The following is a 7,710-nucleotide window of genomic DNA, read 5'->3' on the forward strand; positions in this document are numbered from 1 at the left end:
TAAGAGTCAAGTTTTTGGCCAGGCACAGAGGCTCACGCCTATAATCCAGCACTTTGGGAGGCCGAGGCAGTCAGATCACGAGGTCAAGAGATCAAAACCATCCTGGCCAACATGGTGAAACCCAGTCTCTACTAAAAATACAAAAGAATTAGCTGGGTGTGGTGGCATGCGCCTGTAGTCCCAGCTACTCAGGAGGCTGAGGCAGGAGAATTGCTTGAACCTAGGAGGCAGAGGTTGCAGTGAGCCAAGATTGTGCCACTATACTCCAGCCTGGCTCCTGGTGACAAAAAAAGAGTCAAGTTTTCTTCCCACTGCTGTAGTGATAGTGTGGGGTTAATCAACCATTCTAATTTTCCCAGGACAGAGAGAGTTCCTAGGACACAGGACTTTTTATTTTAAAACCAAAACAGTCCCTAGAAAAACTGCCCTGGTTTAATTGGGACTTCTGGGGGTTTCTATGATACAGGGTTTTCAGGAGCAAACCTGAGAAAGAGCCAAGCAAACTGGAATTATTTATTTACTCTGTGATTCCGGAATAAAGTATTCATATTAAATTTCCAATAGCCTTGATTCTGGAGTGAATATGAAGAGAAACTGTCACCCAACCCACACTAAGCATGTGCCATCAAAGAAAAATAAATTTTGGTTGAGTAAGCCACTGAGATTTGGTAGTTTTTGATTCTATATCATAATCTGGCCTACCTTAAGAAATGCATACATAGGTACTAACCGGACAGATGCTACCATAACAACAAAACCTAGTAAATGTGGCATTCGGTCCAGGCAGCAGGTAATGAGGAAAGTCTTCTCAGAGACTGAAAACACAGTTTTTCAATACTATCCCATGGCAAAACTTCGAGAATGTTGTCACCTGAAATAAATGAAAGGTGATATAGCTAGTGAGCTTGTGGCTTTAAGGGAAAAGGTAGAAAAGAGAAGTTTAGCAGTGTTTTGGCTGCAGTTGACTACATTCAATGAGGTATTACAAGAAAATGAGAAGCTCAAGAAAGTAATTGGCTGGTAATAAGCAGAAATATGCAATTCAGAGAGAGTGCACAAATTCAGTGATTTGTAGGTAGAGAAGAAGTAACTCTCTTCAAACACAAGTTGTGAAAGATATAACAGAGAAGATCTTTGGGTAAGAAAGAATGATTAACATTCAGCCTTTTAAAAGAGAGATCAAATCTAAGGGCTGTAAATCATTTTTTCTGACTCAGGGAAATTAAAAATGTGTTTTCCCCCCTGAAGACTGAAAAATCCAAGGTACTCCGATTAAGTTAAGACACAAAGAGAGAATGATGAGAGTGACAGAGACAGTAACAGAAAGAGAGATGGAGAAAAAGTAGAGGGGATGAGAAAGAAAAGATGCATAATACATCTAAATATGCTGCAAAAGCACTGGGGGTGTGTCATTGGCACATAGAACTGGAATCTGATTAAAATTCTATTAAGCTTACAGGAGTATTTTTATGTCAAATAAATTATGAACCTAGACTAGAATTATCTGTGATTATTTGAAACTTAGAATGACCCTTGACCTCCAAACTTCTCTGGACAGCAAGCAGGATAAAAAAAAAAAATTTTTTTTTAATCAAAACTATTCAGACTCCAAGGAGGACAAATTCTCCAAAGTCAATTTTAGATGAAATCAAGAATAATAATGGTAAAGAAGAATTTTTTTTTTTTTTTTTTTTAAGACAGGGCCTTACTCTGTCACCCAGCCTGGAGTGCTGTGGCACGAACACAGCTCACCACAGCCTTGACTACCTAGGCTCAAGATATCCTCTTGTCTCAGCTTCCCAAGTATTTGGGACTACAGGCATGTGCCACCATGCCTGGCTAATCTTTAAATTTTTCTGTAGAGACAGGGTCTCACTTCATTGTCCAGGCTGGTCTCGAACTCCTGGGCTCAAGCTATCCTCCCACCTTGGTTCCAAAACTGCTGGGATTTGCCGAAACAGAAAAATCTTTAAAAAGGGAGATCTCTAATGATCAGTGATGTTGAGCTTTTTTTCCTATGATTGTTGGCCACATGTATATCTTCTTTTGAAAAGTGTTCATGTCCTTTGTCCACTTTTTTATGTTTTCTTTTTCTTGTAAATTTGTTTAAGTTTCTTACAGATGCTCTATATTAGACCTTCATTGCTGGCAAGGTTGCAGAGAAAAATAAACAGTTATACACTGTTGGCAGGCGTGTACATTACTTCTACCATTGTGGAAGACAGTGTGGCGATTCCTCAAAGAACTAAGGACAGAAATACCATTCAACCCAGCAATCCACTGGATGCATACCTGTGTACTACCCAGGTAGTAGGCAATACCTGAGTAATGAAATAATCTGCACAACAAACCCCCATAACACAAGTGTATTATGCAACAAACCTGTACTTGTATCCTTGAATTTAAAATAAAAGCTCAAGAAAAAAAAAAAAATTCCAAGATACTCCAGTTAAGACACATAGAAAGGGCCACAGAGAACAATGAACTAGGCAGCACCTCCTGGAAAGCAGATTGACCTCATCAAGGAGCATGAAGCTATGTCTAAGGTAGGGAATCTGCTTAGAACATGGAGAGATTTCATAGACCAGTGACTACTGTGTGGTCCCATTTTTCCTCTTTCTGAATGGGAATGTTTACTATGGTTGTCTTGTCCCTGTCATACTCTTATATATTGAGGTTATGGGATGTAAACAGCTTCTATTATAGTCCTTAAGTCTCTGGATCAAGAGGAGCTTTATTCAGACCAAACTTAGAAATTACTGGGCCAGGCACGGTGGCTCAAGCCTGTAATCCCAGCACTCTGGGAGGCCGAGGCGGGTGGATCACGAGGTCAAGAGATCGAGACCATCCTGGTCAACATGGTGAAACCCCGTCTCTACTAAAAATACAAAAAATTAGCTGGGCATGGTGGTGCGTGCCTGTAATCCCAGCTACTCAGGAGGCTGAGGCAGGAGAATTGCCTGAACCCAGGAGGTGGAGGTTGTGGTGAGCCGAGATCACACCATTGTACTCCAGCCCGGGTAACAGGAGCAAAACTCAGTCTGAAAAACAAACAAAAAAAAAGGCCGGGCGCGGTGGCTCAAGCCTGTAATCCCAGCACTTTGGGAGGCCGAGGCGGGCGGACCACAAGATCAAGAGATCAAGACCATCCTGGTCAACATGGTGAAACCCTGTCTCTATTAAAAATACAAAAAATTAGCTGGTCATGGTGGGGCATGCCTGTAATCCCAGCTACTCGGGAGGCTGAGGCAGGAGAATTGCCTGAACCCAGGAGGCGGAGGTTGCGGTGAGCCGAGATCACACCATTGCACTCCAGCCTGGGTAACAAGAGCAAAACTCCGTCTCAAAAAAAAAAAGAAAGAAAGAAATTACTACAAATGACTCCTTGTAGATAAAATTCTGTTACTGAAACAAATGAAATTGCTATTGCTGTTTTTTACAGTAGTATATCTTAGCCTATCTTGACTGATATAGCTAAAGTACATATTCCAGTTTCTCTTGCAATCAGCTTTGGACATATGAATGAGTTATCGTCTAAGGAGTGTGACAGAAGTGATATGAATGAACCAATTCTAAACATGGTCTATAAAACCTCCCATGTAATGGGGCCGGGAGTGGTGGCTCACACCTGTAATCCCAGTACTTCAGGAGGCCGAGGCAGGCGGATTACCTGAGGTCAGGGGTTCAAGACCAGAATGGCCAAGATGGCAAAACCCCATCTCTACTAAAAATACAAAATTTAGCCAGGCATGGTGGCAGGAACCTGCAATCCCAGCTACTTGGGAGGCTGAGGCAGGAGAATCACTTGAACCTGGGAGGCAGAGGTTGCAGTGAGCCAAGATTGTGCCATTGCCCTCTAGCCTAGACAACAGAGTAAGGCTCCAACTCTAAAAAAAAAAGAAAAGAAAAATCTCCCATGAGTGATTTTCCATTCTCTTTAATGAACTGACAAATTAATGCAGAGAATTCTAAGCCCTACAAGAGGACAGTGCCACACCACAGAAAGTTGCCTAAATAATACATATTGAAAGCCTTCTCCCAATTCAAAAGCACCTGTTTTGAACTTCACCAAAGTCTATTGTGTTAAACCATGGAGATTTGGGATATTATGGACTGAGTGAATTCTCACAAAACTCATATGTTGAAGACCTAACCCCCAAGGTGGTAGCAATTAAGATGGAGCATTTGAGAGGTAATTAGGGTAAGATGAAGTCATGAAGTTGGGTGGCTCATGATGGGATGAATGCCCTTATAAGAAGGGACACCAGAGAGTTCTCTCTCTGTCATGTGATAACACATAGAGAAGGTCACCATCCGCAAACCAGGAAAAGAGCCCTTACTAGAAACTGAACAATGTGGAGACCTTAATCTTGGATTCCAGCCTCCAGAACTATGAGAAAAATAAATTTCTGTTGTTTAAGTCACCCAGTCTATGTAGTTTGTTATGCCAACCAAAGCTGACTAACAGGAGGTTTTATCTGTTGTAACAATTAATGTTTCTCTAATAAATACATGTAGTATAAATTATTTTTTAAATAGCCTTTCAGTTGGACTTCCCAATTCCTGTGTCTCTTCTGTGCAATTCACCATGTACAACTATGCCAGATGAATCTCTCAAAAGCAAATCTCCGATTGTGCCAATCATAAATATTCCTCTTCAGCTACCACATAAAATTCCAAAATCCAATCTTATTCATTCCTTTCGTGATCTGTCCTCAACACATGCTTTCAGTCTTATCTCTTGTTATCAGATTACAAACCCTATACTACAAACTGTATACCTTATAAACCCTATATCCCTATTTACCATTATATACTTTTGTTTTCCTGCTTCCCACCCATATACAGAAAGCAGATATGAGCCATAAAGCAATCACCAAGGTAATGAATTAACTGCACTTGAGTTTGCTTCCCTCTCTACTCCCGCACATATATATGCCCACTCACATATATACCTCCCAGCCACTTTTCCGCAAGCAACATAAATCACCAGAAGATAATGAAATCTTTGGTACGAAGGAAGAATTACATTTTCTCCCCTATGAGGACTGGCATTTTAGCACAGTGGTAAAGTGTTTGTGCTCTGAAGTTACCCTGCCTGCTTTCAAATCCCAGTTCAGTAATTTGTGGTGTATGTAACCACAGGTAATTTACTTAACTCTAGCTTTCTCAACTGTTAAAGATGGATAAAAATAACCCAAAAGCAACAAACAAAGCAAGCTATAGTTAAGGCAAGGTAAGCCACTCACATCAGGTTGCAGATTTGTAAAGCTAGATTATTTTGCCAATGACTTTAGGACTCAAAATAATTGACATTTCTCTGTGGGTTGCCCCAACAAGCATTGCTACAAGTAGACAGGATCTTGCCAAAGAAGAGGCATAATATAGTGGGGAAAGAATGAATCTGGGAAGCGTGTAGACTTGAATTCAAATGTCTCTCCTACAAAATAATAGTATGACTTTGAAAAATGTATTCTGAGGAGGCTGAGGCAGGAGAATTGCCTGAGCCCAGGAGGCGGAGGTTGCGGTGAGCCGAGATCACACCATTGCACTCCAGCCTGGGTAACAAGAGCGAAACTCCGTCTCAAAAAAAGAAAAATGTATTCTGTTTGCTTTCTGGAACTTTATTTTTCTTACGTGATAAAGGGGAAAAAATAGCACCTCAATAGGACTGATGCGGGGATAAAAAGTGAGACAACCCATGTAAACAGCCGTGCACATCTAAACACAAGTCTTTTCTCTCCCCCTTTCTATTCATTACAGAAGCAAGAACAAAATTAATCCTTCTAATTCCTTAGGCTTTATTTTTTATCCCTAGCAATCTGATTATTCAATGTTTCCACATGTTCTTTGCTTTGCTTTCTAAGCATTTCTTTCCTAATACAATATTTCATTAGGTTTGTGCTTTTAAGAAGCGATATACATTAGCTAAAATGTGCCTCTGTTTTTTTTCTGATGTACACATTCTCACTGCATTCTAATGAACAAATTGCACTGTCGCCCCTGCACTTGTTTATGATCTGTGATCATGATCATGTCTACATATCGAGACACCAGCAAATACCATACCTATTTCCTTCTCCTGGAAATATTTATTGGAACTCAAAATTATACTCATTTGAAATTTGAGCTCAAAACTAGAATTAAAATCATTTTTTTGTACCAATACAAGCTGACAATATGATCCATTTTGTTTACTTGTTTCTAAATCTGAAAATTACTAATAGGCATCTATTTCTTATTTCTCCTTGGCATAACTTATTCTGCTTATCCACTAGGTTCTTTGTTTTATTTGCCTGCAGTAATGAAACTAAAAGAAGAGGACATTTCACGCTCGTAGTCATTTTGCTTCATTATGAAAAACAAGTCTATAAATTTATTCGTGACTGTTAGGCAATGTGTGATTCTACTTAAAAAAAAAGAGGGTGTATATTGCCACATTATAATGATAAAGTATAAATGCCTATATATATTATTTTTCTAGACTAATTCAAATTAATAGCTTCCATCTAGAAACATCACATAAGGTGTCTACATGGTAAACAATTATCAGTAATTAGGGCTTCTTCAATAGCTATTTTATTGCTGTTTTATATATGATCCCTTGGGTGCTTATAAAAAAACACTTTACTACATTTTATTTTCATTTTAATAACCCATAAGTACTTCAGTTTCCACTTCTAAACATTCATTCAAAATTCAGTTAGCATCTACAAATTAAATTATACTATCATGGAGAAAATGTCTATACATCAAGCCTCTGCAATTGCATTATGTTCAATATATTCAATCACTGAATACTTGTAGGCCTATTACACACCAGGTACTGTCAGGCCCTGGAGATACAGTAATAAGCAAAACAGAGTTAGGCCTTGTTTACACGTATGCATAGAAAACCTAAGTGCTGCACTCAGGATGTGTGTAATAGAGAAATAGGATTTTTATTTATTTTATTTTATTTTTGTGAGACAGGGTCTCAGTCTGTCACCCAGGCTGGAGTGCAGTGGCACTGCAACCTCGACTTCCTGGGCTCAGGTGATCTTTCTGTCAGGCCTCCAAGTGCAAGTCCAGACCCAGAAAGTCTGAAGTCCTGCCTGCCTCGGCTGATCACCCCCCAGCCCCCACCTGGGTTAGCCATTATCCCTAATAGCCCAGCAGAGCTTCCCCCGGTTAAGATGGCTCACCTCACTCTGCCACTTAACTGTTATTGTGATAATGTAAATACTCTTCACCCCACTCTGCCTCTTAATCGTTCTTGCTCTGTGAATATCCCTGTGCCCCACCCTACCATCTTAACTACTCTTACACCTTACCCCACGGGCCATTGTAACTAAACTTATGGTAATGTATATTCCTTGCCCCCACCCCCACCACTGTAACTGATCTTACTGGTAACACCCCTGTCCCCTTCCCAAGATTTGCCCAGACTCCTATACCAACTCCTATCCCAACACCCTTTGCAAGATTTGCCCCGACTCCTATACCAACTCCTATCCCAACACCCTTTGCTAATGCCCTTTTCGGCCTTAGTCTACCTGCACCCTGGTGAAAAAGCAGCCATGTTGCTAACACAAAGCCTGTTTGGTGAGGGGGGTTTCTTAATTTAAAACCAGCATTTTAATACTTTCCACCTCAGCCTACTGAGTAGCTGGAACTACAGGAATGCACCACCACGCCTGGTTAAGTATTTTTTGTAGAGATAGGGTTTCG

General features: G+C 40.3%; 1 long non-coding RNA gene across 1 annotated transcript in view; it reads right to left on the bottom strand.

Moving 5' to 3' along the window:
• Positions 1-7,369, bottom strand: part of LOC141580101 (uncharacterized) — a 175,890-nt gene extending 168,521 nt beyond the window's left edge. The window contains exon 1 of the long non-coding RNA XR_012512137.1: positions 731-7,369. This is a non-coding gene — a long non-coding RNA (uncharacterized LOC141580101). The remainder of the gene's footprint in view (positions 1-730) is intronic.
• Between the last annotated feature and the right edge of the window lie 341 nt (positions 7,370-7,710).

Source organism: Saimiri boliviensis, chromosome 10 (assembly GCF_048565385.1).
Source record: "Saimiri boliviensis isolate mSaiBol1 chromosome 10, mSaiBol1.pri, whole genome shotgun sequence".
In the NCBI taxonomy this organism is placed as follows: domain Eukaryota; kingdom Metazoa; phylum Chordata; class Mammalia; order Primates; family Cebidae; genus Saimiri; species Saimiri boliviensis.